The sequence below is a fragment of the Protopterus annectens genome, chromosome 7.part0 (genome assembly GCF_019279795.1).
Source record: "Protopterus annectens isolate FY-2018-M chromosome 7.part0, PAN1.0, whole genome shotgun sequence".
In the NCBI taxonomy this organism is placed as follows: Eukaryota; Metazoa; Chordata; order Ceratodontiformes; family Protopteridae; genus Protopterus; species Protopterus annectens.
Genome location: NC_056739.1, coordinates 630,498,409 through 630,510,952, shown reverse-complemented (window position 1 = coordinate 630,510,952; position 12,544 = coordinate 630,498,409). Strand labels below are relative to the sequence as shown.

The following is a 12,544-nucleotide window of genomic DNA, read 5'->3' as shown; positions in this document are numbered from 1 at the left end:
AAGAAAGAGCTGGAAGAGCAGAACTCCTCTGTCCACCCTGCTAACAGAGAGAATAGGGCATTGGACAGATTTGGGAAGCCCATTTTTGCCTCAGCAACCTTTACCTGACAATCTCTGAACTACTTGGCACATTTCACCAGATTACAGTGGGATTTGACTAATTAGCTTTCCAAATCCCTCTCTCAGTCCCTGTCCGTGGAGGATTATAAGAAGTCTTCTTCACAACTGGCCACTCCCTTATCTGTAATGCGTACATAATATTAATTTCCCATGTTGCAGAGTGTAACTCATGGGCAGCTGGTTCAGGCATAGCTGTTAGGAGACATGCCTGAATGCACTTGTGCGACTTTGTGGAGCCTTTCAAGTCTTCTTTCCTCAATGGTCCCTTTAATAGAACATCTTTGTTTGGATCTACTATAAAGGAATTGCTTTCCTGGAGTAAACCGGATGAAAAGACTCTGTCTGCAATAGGGATACACTTTTCTACCCCTCAGTGACCCTTTTCCAGGAATCAAATAGGAGGCAAGAAAATGTGGTTCCAGAAGTCCCAGGGTCCTTTCCAGGATTCACGTGGGGATATCTCCCCAGAGGGGAAGAGCTCAAATGGAGGACACCATTCTCACGGCAGGGGAGGCCCACAGAACCAGGATTTCTCATATTCCTATTCTGATAAACCTTTCAGCATTTCTGAAAGGTTGTCTAACTGCTCACCTCTGGAAGCAGTTGGGGAGTACTTGTCTCTGCACCCAGATGCCTAAGTGTCAATAGCAAAAGAATCTTGGTTGCTAAAAAATCATATCCAGAGGGTATTACATAACATTTTTCCATATCCCTCCAACCAAAAGAAAAAGGCTTCCCAATGTTCTACCCAGTCAAAGGGAGGTAGCAACTCAAGAAATTTAAAAGCTGCTTGACAAAAGAGTAATCCAGGAGGTCCCAGCAGACCAAAAAGGAGATTCCTTTTAGCGCCAAAGAAAACTGGGGACCCGAGTCCAATTCTGGATCTAAGCAAACTAGATCAGTTTGTGAAAAATTCCAAGTTCTGAATTGTCATGGTTCAGTCCATTCTGTCATTTCTACTCAAGGATGATTGGATGTGCTGCATCAACCTTCAGGATGTGTACTACTACATCAAGATGAACAGATGATCCTGAAGATTTCTGTGCTTTTGGCTAGGGGGCAGTCACTGTCAGTTCAGAGCCCTGCCCTTTGGTCTCACTAGAGCCCGCAGGGTATTTACCAAATGTATGGCAGTGGTAGAATCTCACTTGAGATTGCTCAGATTCTGAGTGCTTCCACATCAAGATGACTGGTTCCTCACAGCTCCAACTAAGCATCGTCTAGAGAAATCCAGGGACTGCTTGCTCCAGTTATGTCAGTCTCCAGGCATCTCCGTCAACATTTCATCTACAACCTGTTTAGAGCTTGGAGTTCATAGGTTCTCAGTTGAACACGGTCAGTCAGATAGCCCTTACTCGATGTGATGGAAGAGAGGCTATCAGGTGCTGGGTGTTGCAAATTATCGCTCACGCTTCTCCCCCAGCCAGACTTATACGTCAGCCCTAGGGCCAGTGGCAGCTGCCATAACCTTAGTTCCTATGGCCTCTTTCTGTTTGCACATTCTTCAATGGACCTTAACTGTTAGTCATTTCTTCACCCCTGTCCTTTCCAGTCAAACTCACTTGAGTATGCACAGACCATCTATGTTGGTGGATTCAGTTGGACGAAATTTCCCAAGGCCGGCCTCTTATACTTCCTCCCCAGCAGCCCCAGTAACTATGGATGCCTCCCATTTGGGGTAGGGGTGACATTTATTGAGACAGACAGTCCAAGGCATGTGTCACAGGAAGAGACCAATTCACACATGAATATATCCTAGAGATGAGAGTGATCCTCCTAGTACTGCAGGCCTTCCAGAATGCACTTCCTTTTGGGACATTTGTGATACAAACTGACAGCATGTCTGTGGTTTGGTGCATCAACAAAGAAGGGGGGACTTGATCTTTTGTCAAGAGGTGAAGAGACTGTGGTAGTGGATGATCTCATCCAACTGCTTTCTTATGGCAACTCATGTACTGGGGGAAATAGTGTGCCAGCACACAAACTCAGCAGGTCCATTTTGATGCCTCATGAATGGTCTCTCAGTCAGTCAGTGGCGGAGAGGTCTTTGGGGCCAACCATGCTGCAACCTCTTTGCATCTCCCCACAACAGCAACAAGTGCAGCAGGTTCTTTGCCTTAATCCCTCGTCTCGAGGAGACCCTGAGAGATGCTGTGGTGCCCATTTAGCCCTGTGGTCTCCTTTATGTGTATCCCCAATACCTCTTATTGCCAAATTCTTACAGAAGGCACTTCGATTTAAGAGCACAGTTATCCTCATTGCTCCCCTTTGGCCTCATCAAGAGTGGTTCCCCTTAATTTGGTCTCACCTTCGTTATCCATCATTGACACTGGACCCTAGCCCAGACTTGCTGTCTGTTATCCCACAGGGATGTATCATCTGGACATTCCCAGCCTCAGTTTGACTGCATGGTTTCTCCAGTTCCATTGCTAGATAGCCCAAGGCTTTCCTCCCCAGTCTGACAGATGCTTCTATCTTTCCACAAGGTCTCTTCAACAAAGATCTATAAAAGTAAATGGAAGAGATTCTTTATTTGGGCTCTACGGAGAGAATCAGACTCCTGATGTTCCTACTTCTGTTGTCCTAGAGTTTTTAGCATCTCTTTTTCAAGAAGGAGCTAGTTTCTATACTATCAAAGTGCAATTGGCAGCCATATCTAATTTTCATTAAGATAATGCTTCCTCATTAGTTTCTTCAAAATTGTGCAAGGTTTTCTTCAAAGGTAATTTCCTGTTTAGGCCCCCAGTGAAGGACCCCTCCCCAGAATTTGATAGACATGCTGCAAGGGTTAACTCAGAAACTCTTTGAACCATCTGCTAAATCTGATTTAGAAATTTTATCATGGAAACCTGCCTTTCTGGTGGACGTTATTTCTCTAAGACGAATTTCTGAACTCCAGGCTCTCTCTTCCAAGTATCTTTCTTATTTTTCACAAAGACAGGGTTACTTTATGGGCCAATCCACCTTTTTTGTGTAAAGTAGCCTCTGAAATGAATATTAATCAACACATTAATTTGTCTGTTTTCTTTCCCAATTTTGCTAACAAAGGAGAATGCTTGCTTCATTTTTGAGATGTACATATGCAACTGCATTTTTATAGTCATACAACAAAAGATTTCAGGAAGTCAGAGCAGTTGTTTATCTCCTTTTCCCCTAACAAGTTGAGCTCTCCAGTTTCTAAAGCTACCCCAGCCAAATGGCTTACTGATTGCTTATCCTTTGTTTACAGTCCGCAAGGCCTGTCCCTACCCAGGTCTCCTAAAGCACACCCCACCAGGTTCATGGCTGCTACTTCTGCTTTTTGGTCTAGAAGTCCTATTGATGATATTTATGTAGTAGCTACCTGGTCTAATGCTTATACCTATATTGCTCATTACATATTGGGTTTGACTTCAAGGAGCAGGGTTGCCTTTGGTTGTGCAGTACACTGGAATACCCTTCCATGAGCGCCACCCGAGGACCACATAGCTGGGGTCTCTGTCCCATTAATTGAGGAATAAATGAAAAGGACAACATCAGATATTAAAGTTATGTTCTCACCATAACTATGCATCTGTGTTGCCCAGTTTCATTTTTCATCTACATCCCACCCTCCATCCCCCTTCCTGTCATCTCCTTGAGTGACCCTATGGTTGCTGTGGAGCTTCTGTTCCATGTTTGAGTCCCAGTTCTGCTACTACTACTCTTACTTTGTCTTAAAGTAGGGTTAGTTGTTCCTGTGATTTATAAGGCAGCAAACTTGATCTGTGGTATAGTATGTTGACTTGTGAATTATGGGTAGAGGGAGGAGCTTGAGAGTTGGATCTGAGAGTCCAGTAAATGCAGCCAAGTCAGATCTGAGATCAGAGCCAATACCCAATAGTTGAGGAAGAGTGAAAATGGACAACACAGATGCATTGTTATGGTGAGAACATAACTTTAATTTTTTACTAACTGTTCATGAGCATTATCTTTCACCTTTGTGAGGATGCTTCAGCTTGGATCCTAGAGTCTTTCTTTTCTAATCAGCCTGCTACATACTTTGTACTGTCCTCTCCCATCCATAGATGTTTTTCAGCGCTTCTGTTTTTTTGGTCTGCATTTTAGACCTTTAATGGAACTTTTCTGGAAAGCATAATGCAAGTTACGAGATCCTGTCGAACGGTCCTGTGATGTGATTCTGTCTTTATCTTCAGTTCCAGAGCATGATTTTATTTTATAAAGCCTTTGTTGGAATATTCAGGTCTCTCTCTCTCTCTCTCTTGATTTGTCTGTGACACTAGAAAGAAATTAGTCTTAGTTTGGATTCACATTTGTGATATTGTAGCTCCAGTCTTCAAAAGCATCTCATCTGAATTTTGATTAAGGTCAGTGTCCTTTCTTTGTGTGCTAGCAACAGCATCCTTTCTTCTGTGTTAGACATTTTTAGCCATGTGTATGGTTCTTTCTTCTGATACTCTGCAATGCGCCATTAAAGTTGCTTTCATAAGTTTCCATCTATTAAGGGAATAGCTTGAACTATGTCTGACCCTCTTATCTTCTTGGAGAATAGATCAGTACAGGAGGTCATATCCTCATGATTACTCCATATTTGACTTCTCTAACGTTGGAAGTACTGAGTCATTAAAAGACTTCCAAGCTAAACCATTTTTACCAGTAATCTCTATAACAGTTCACTTGTATACCAGTTCATGGACACATATCCTTGACAAAAGTAATCTCAAACAAGCAGTTAGAGATGATTTCTGACTTGTAATGCCTCACAAATGTGTTAAGGAAAGAGCATGTTGCTATAACACTTATATTGTTCAAAGTCACATTATGGACAAAGGCTGTGAAAGTAGACAGCACTGAAGTGGGATGAGTCCTTGTCAGTGTTTCCAAGTTTGTCATAACAAAAGGTGATATGTTTAGGTAACCATCTGCAAAGGGTATTCTTGATAACTTTTTTACCAAAGCAGAACTTGACTGAGAACACAGAGTGGATTGTCTATCCTCTATGACTTAGTTCTGTCCACTTAAAATATTTGATGTCTGTAGATATCCTCAGAGTCCAGGAAATGATTTTCCTTGGTTAGATTTAAACATTCTGGAAAAATACCTACAGTTTGATAGACTGGTTCAAATTAGCCTTTTAAAATATGGATTAGTTGAGCCCACTCTCTCCTTATAGATGTGGCACTGAGCTTGACTGAGGGAACAAGGAGCTTTGAATTTTTTCTCAGAGGTAACAGGTGCTAAGTGGAGGTCCTTAATTTTTTTCTGAGGTAGCAGGTGCTAAGAGGAGGTCCTTTCATGACATGAATTTTGAGTCATCTGAGGCTGTGAGCTGGAAGGATGGAAGAGTCAGTTTATTGAGCATAAAGTAAACATTTCATGATGGAACTGGGTGTCTCACTGGAGATCTCTTCTGGAAGGCACGTTACAAGAAAGTCCTACATATCTTCAAAGATTCCAACAAAGCAGAGCCTTGCATACTACGGAAGTCTGAAATGGCTACCAAATGGACTTAGAGAAGCATAGCTAAGGATGGAAACAAACATGCCTGGTAAATAGTTCATAGGTGTGTACTAGGTTAATGGCCCTGGAGCCTTTACAAGTCTAGCCCATAGGATTATCCTGGCATCATGCCATCTTACCTTCTAACACAGAATTATGCAGAACAGAGGGACAAAAAGGATTTGAGCACCTACCTACTGGATGTTTCAATAGAAAAGAAAGTTCACCTCTCTTTTTTGAGGAGATGTTCTCTGTGCATATGAAATGATAGATCCATCATTATCTGGAAAGCATTCACACTTTCTGTTACCAGACTTGGAGTAGTTGAGAAGTCAACCTCAAGACATGCAGATCCGGATAAGACCTTCCATAAGGTTGAGAGAGCAGTGTCTTGGTTGACCAGAGCTTCAGCAAGGTCTGGAGGAAGTAAGGCTAATAAAAGTGCAACCAAGATTATCAAGGAAAAAAAGGTAGGAATGAGAATTACTTTGGCCTCATGTACTTTAGCTTTTTTTGTATGAACTCCATCACTGTAAGAAATGTGGGAAGATGTAAAGGAAACCATTTGGGATCAGGTGACCCATGTCATCCTCCATCTGATCTCTCCAGTAAGCTGTGTGAGGGAAAAGAGCTTAAGGCACTTTGTGTTGGTTTAAATGGTAAACAAGTCACACATCATAAATCTCCAATGGCAGCAAATCTTTTGGACTATTGATAGAGTGAGTGATCACTCTGAGGGTGTAAGAGAATGATGATTTTACCTATTAACCAGCAAACTGTCATCCTCAGGAATATACACCTCTGCTAGAAAGCATTCCCTTTGGATTACTTGCTCTCACATCCTTGTGGCATGATGCAATGGATAAAAGTGAGTCTCCCCTTTTTGTTAGTATGCCAGACTTCTGCCTTGTTATTTGAGTGGATGGAGAGGACTTACCTGAGGCATCCAAGTTCCTTTGACAGCCTGTGAGTTGTAATACTCCCCAATCCTGGAGTAGACCCATCAGTGGTGAGTGCTGCTTGAGAATCTGAAGTTGAAAGGGATTCTGTCTCTTGAGGGTCACAAAATCTGGTTAAAAGGCAACTTGCCTGGAGATCTGAATGATGCAGAAAAGAGTCAAAATATTGAAATCACTGAATCCACTGCAGGACTCTCTTGTAAAATCTAACCTTGGGAACCTTGTGAATTGGCATTGTCATCTACCCTACAGCCTTGAGACAGGATTCTCCCAGTATTTGTTTGAAGAGACTTCTTGGCCGATGGGACAGCAGGTTGGTTTTGGGTGAACATACCTGATAAATTCTGGTATTGAGGGAACAGCAAGGTAATGTTATTACTCAAGTCAGAAGAGGTAAAATATTGAGAAGGTCATGGTGGCTTTGAGTGTTGCAAATATGTTAAGCAGGGAATCCCATTGCTAGATGAGAGAATCTTATGTTGGACCAGTAAATGAGCCAGTCATCAAGGTGGTAAAAATCTGGAATCCCTGCATCCTGAGATAAGGTGCCAAATGCAGACATACATTTGGTGAGCTCCATCTGGGCTAAAGTGAGTGGAAAGATCTAAAACTGTTAGCTATACATGGCCCCTAACCAGAAATGAAGAAATCAAAATCTTTTTTTAATGACATAGGCAAACTTACATTTGTATAAAACCAAACAAACCATTATCAACAGATTCACGTTTACAAACATTATATATCAAATGTGTTGTTCTCTACAATATAATCAGTGCAACATTACATAAGTTGTTCAATTTGTGCCTTTTCTTAAATCTCATTTTTTTTTTTTTTTTTTTTTTTTTTTTTTTTTTTTTTTAATCGCTATTACAATATTCACTACTTCAGGTACGGTTGGTTTAGACTTTGATTTCCATTTTCTAGTAACTGCTTTTCTGCTAGCCACCAGAATTGAACTTAACAAGGCCTTACTATGTAGCCATTTTGTATCCTGAAAGCCAGCTCAAAAAAAAAAATCCTTAGTTATACTCATTTGCTCACCCAGCATTCCTGACAGAGTAGTCTGTACAAGTCTGCCAACTCATTACTCTCCAAAAGCATATGCCCCGGATACCTCTTTCTTCTTCCTCATACCTCCAACATTTGCTATCTACCTGAGGAAGAATTCTGCTTGGGGTATAAACAGGGTATAAAAGGAGCTATGCAAGCACTTCCAAGCAAATATCCTAAATCTTGTAAACTTTCTTGCATATTTGGTAGCCATACATATGTCATCCCACTGTTTCTTTGTGAATTGTTTATCTAATCTCTCTTCCCAATCTTTCCAGACCTCGTCCAATTTATTCTTATTTTATTTATTTTAGTTTACATTTGTTAACCGGGAAAGTCTGACTGGCACAGGTCCCTTTTCAGTGGAGGCCAGGGAGAAAAGCTCCACAAGTTACATCACATAAGTAAAATTAAACCCATAAAAATTACACACACAATAAAGTAAACAATTTCAAAAACAATGAAGGTAGCAATAAAAAGTTCAGTGCAGCAGAGGCAAAAATCAAACATTATAATTTTAGGATGAAAACATGCATGGTAATTGCTTCTGACCACAGATAGTGTTTGTTGACTATCTGTTAAATAGGTCCTTGGCCTATACTATAAATTTCTACAGTGGTGACATATTTTAAGGTATGCTCTAAATAGCAGTTTTACCAGAGCTGGAATAACTGACCAGTACTCTCACTTTTATCCTTTTATACATTATGTCTTACCCTGCGGAGTAACAGGAGCATAGCCAGTTGTTAGAATAATGGGTTTTCAGGAGCTTTTTAAACTGTATAGTAGAGTTATTAGAAGTTACCTGGCTAGGTAGTGTATCCCAGGCACTTGCAATAGTGCAACCAAAGAGAGACTTACTAGCATCATTCTAACATTTGTTGACACTTAGGAGGTTCTGGTTAGTAGATCTTAAGGGTCTAGCAATAGTATAGGGTTGAATTAGATCCTGGAGTGCAGGGGTTTTGTCAGGAAGATAGTATAACTTGTGTGCTACTGACAATTGACTGAGTAGCAGAAGTTGAGGGAGCTCAAACCAGTTAATCTGCTTTAAAGACAGATAGTGATGTGATCTGTATGAGGCTTCAGTAGCAAACTTGGCAGTCTTGTTGTAGCAAGATTCCATTTTGTTTAAATCAGCCTGGCAGAGGTTAGTCAGGACTGGGGAGGCATAGAGGAGGATGTACAAAATATTCTTATAGTTATCATGCAATATTTTATCTGCCATACTAATTATCCAGCTTTTAACAGCAACTTCTGTTCTACATTCAAATAAAAACTCAACCAGTGCAGGTCTTTCACCTCGGATTCCCCTATCCTATTCTTCTTGCCTGTACTCCGATATCAATCACTGATAGGCAAGACAGTCTTAGCCTGTAGTCTAAATGCCTTCTTGGCCTCTTTCCATTCTATTACCTGTTTCTGTCTAAATGTTTGTTCCCAATACTGTGGTTTCTTTGCCAACTTCTTCCATAAATTACATCCTCTTCTTGCCTATTCTCTGTACCCCTAATTGCAGTCATCCCTATCTGCAGAGTCTCATTTCTCTGTTCCCATGTTGGTGTAGTTCTTAGTATACTTTCTGCTTCTTTATGAATATGATATTCTGTATGATTGTTATGCCTTTAAGGATCTGCATTCAAAACCCCACTCTTATTATTCTTGAAATTCCTTCCTGCGTCATCTGTTTCCACTTCCATTTGTAATTTTCTGCTTTTGTTATGTATAATAGCCTTAACTGTGTAGTTCTAAAATACCCTTCAAAATCAGGTAATACTAAACCACCTTGTTCTATTGGAAGGATTGACTTATCCCACTTTGCTCTTGCTTCTTCCCTACCCCCTTCCAAATAAAATTCTTCAACGCTATTATTAACCACAGCTTCTCCTTTGGTTGATGAAAATATGCCTCGTGTGTGTAAAACTTAAGGGACTAAAACATTTTTATTGACTGGAGCTTCCAGTTTCTCAGAATCTTTGGTGATCTTGATGGGAGAAAATGTATCGGAGACCCAGTGGTCCAAAGGGCGCATCCTGTTTATTCTGGAGAGAAAATGTATTGGGTTGAACATACTAAATTACTCTCTAGGGAAAAGAAATTTAGGCCTATAAATGGGTCTGAGGTCCTCTGGTGGGACCTAATGGTTGGCTGAAGCTAAATATGAAGAGAGATTATCCTGCAGATCACTGTCTGTGAGAGACAGATAATCTAGTCAGGGCTGCTGTGATCTGGGGAGCTAGGTCTGTCTGCAAAATGTTAGTGATCAGTAATCATTTGTGTGATAACTATTGTATAACTTTCCAGCTTTTTCCTGGAAGGTTGAATTGCTGGTGCACCTTAGAGTTCCTCTGCAAGCTCAGTTGATATATACAGTGTGGTTGTGGGGGATCCAGCCCCCCCATAATTGTGCATGCAGGAGGGGGCTCACCCCCCTGCATAAATACTTTTTTGTTTGTGTATTTTTTAGCATGGATGCTGTTTGCGTTCAGAAGTTTTCACACAGTTGTCTGAGATGATCAGAAATGATTCTATAGTTTGGCAGTGAGACTGGCTTGCCATATGCTCATGGCAGCCTCATGGAGGTTACCAGGGACTATGGCTTCTGAGCATACTACCTTGTTGGGCTGTATTCTGTGATGACTTCCTATTCCCAGCACCTTCCTTTTGGTGTTACTAGAGGGCATATCTGAACCAGAGCTAGCACAGCCTCCACATCTAGTGAGCAAATACTAAGGAGGGTGAAATTTGCCAGTCAAAGCTGACAGGCCTTGCCTTGTCTCCTTCATGTGCTTCAGACCCAACAGAATAGTCCAAAAAGGTCATCATGGTATTCTTGGTGAAATGGGTAGGGTGTAGTCAGTGGTACCGATGAAGAGCTTTAGTTAGCTGCCTCTGCAATGATCATGGGACTTGTGAATCTCAAAGAAGTAAAAATGTAGGCCTTATTTCATCTTATAAGGATTCATTAGGCAATTCTTTCACAGCATGCCGCAGCTCATTAGCCACGTCTCTGTGGAAGTACAGTATGAGAAAAGTAGTTCACAATCTGCAGTAGCAGGAGATGGTCATGAATATGTGCTTCCCAAATCTGTTCATGACTCAAGTCTTTTTACTAAGAAATGGATAACAGGATCCTCAGGGATGGGAGGCCTACCCAGGGCTGTTGCTAAAATGGTAGCATCTAATTTGGCCATCTCCAACACCGGTAGTCATTACCTTGTTGACTGGAATATCCAGGCTACCTTCTTTGTACCTGGTGCTGCTATATTTGTGACCTCCAAGGCTATGTTTTTGTTATCCTGAACAATGTCCGCAAGAGGGCGAATCACTGTAGTGATTTGGATTGGAAGGTGACATGCCATTTAGTCTTCTTTGGGGTGAAAAGGTTGATTGATATTAATTTACCCCCCCTCCCCGTTGCTGCACTAACTGCAGGAATTGCCTAAGTAGAGGTTGTGGTCACGTGGAGTACAGTCCAGAAAATCATCATCATCATCATCATCATCCAAATCCTCAGCTGTTAAATCCATGTCTGTTTCAGTGTACTTAGTTTACAGAGGCATTTTATTTCTTTAGACGAGACTCATGCTTTGAAGATTTAAGCACTCTTTCAGGAACTGGAGTGGAAAGGAAAAAGCTCATCTTGTATGTGGGGGTGACATGGAAGCTGAAGGATGGAAAAATAAGCTTTGCAGGGAAGTGGTTAGGATGACAAAAGAAGGCTGTGATGTTCTTAAGGAGAGGTGTAGGGCAAAAGGCAACGGATAAAGACAGGTGGACCCAAAACCTTTGCTCTCAGTACTTGTAAAACTGTCATCAGAATGACTGACTTCTCCAGAGCAGATGCTATGATGCCCGACATCAAAACAGACCAGTCAGAGGAGATATCTGACCCACCAGTACAAGAAAACAAGCTTCATGAGTCTTGACAGTAGGAAAGCCAGCATGGCTACACAGTCATTGGGAAGGCTGATGCCTTTAAAACTACAGCAAAGGCTTCACAACTAGCATGAAAACCACTGGTGCCTATTCTGGTGGTACCAGGGACAAGGAGTGCGAGGAGGAAACACTGCTGGAGACCGCTACTGTCCTGAGAAATGTCAGAAGAGATGGTCATTGATTTCATTCAAATACCTGCTTGAAATGGAAGTAACATATTGGGAGTGTGGGGAAAAAGAGAGGACGTGAATTCTGGGTGAAGCTGCAGATGAAGCTACATTAGCTGTAAATGAGAGGGTTTTATGGACTCCCAGACAGGCTGCCAGCAACGAGTACCACCTTAAATGAGGATTGCCTTAGAGATAGGGGACTCTCTGCTATGGAATACTGCAGGGTTAAAAAAAAATGAGGCCTGGATGACTTTGAAGATGCATTCCAAATTTTTGAAAATGGAATATTTCTTTATAGGAATAATTAGTGTATTGATCATTTTCTGAAGCACCTTTGTTTTACAATTAATTTCATTTCCAGTTTTACTTATGTTAAAATTGCAAGGGATTTTTGCAAAAATTGAAGATTACAGTACAGTTTTGCAGTGATTCAGAGATGTTCATGCTGTTATCTCTTTGTTATGATGCAACTCTCTGAGCCCTTTGAGATAATGCTGTAAAAAAAACAACTATTTATTTATTTATTAGTTAACCAGGTAGGTGGGCTGTTCTACTGAACCTTCTCAGCCACAGCCTGGGCTGACAAAGCACTTGACAGTACAATACAGTTTTGAAAGTATGCCAGACAAAGTTACAGTACATGAACAGATAAAAACGGTATTATGAAGATGTTTACTAATAATTATGTAACACAATTGGCCATTAAATAGTGACATATTAGGCACACTTATGTAAATATAAGGAGCAAAAATATAGACAGAACAATTATGTACAAGCTATAGTTAAACACTTATGAAAGCAAACTGGCTCGCAGACAGAATCCAGGCC

The 12,544-nt window shown here is 41.1% G+C and overlaps 1 protein-coding gene across 2 annotated transcripts in view; it reads left to right on the top strand.

Annotated features, from left to right (window-relative positions):
• Window positions 1-12,544, top strand: part of TTC39B (tetratricopeptide repeat domain 39B) — a 1,202,733-nt gene that overhangs the window by 993,314 nt on the left and 196,875 nt on the right. The window lies entirely within an intron of this gene.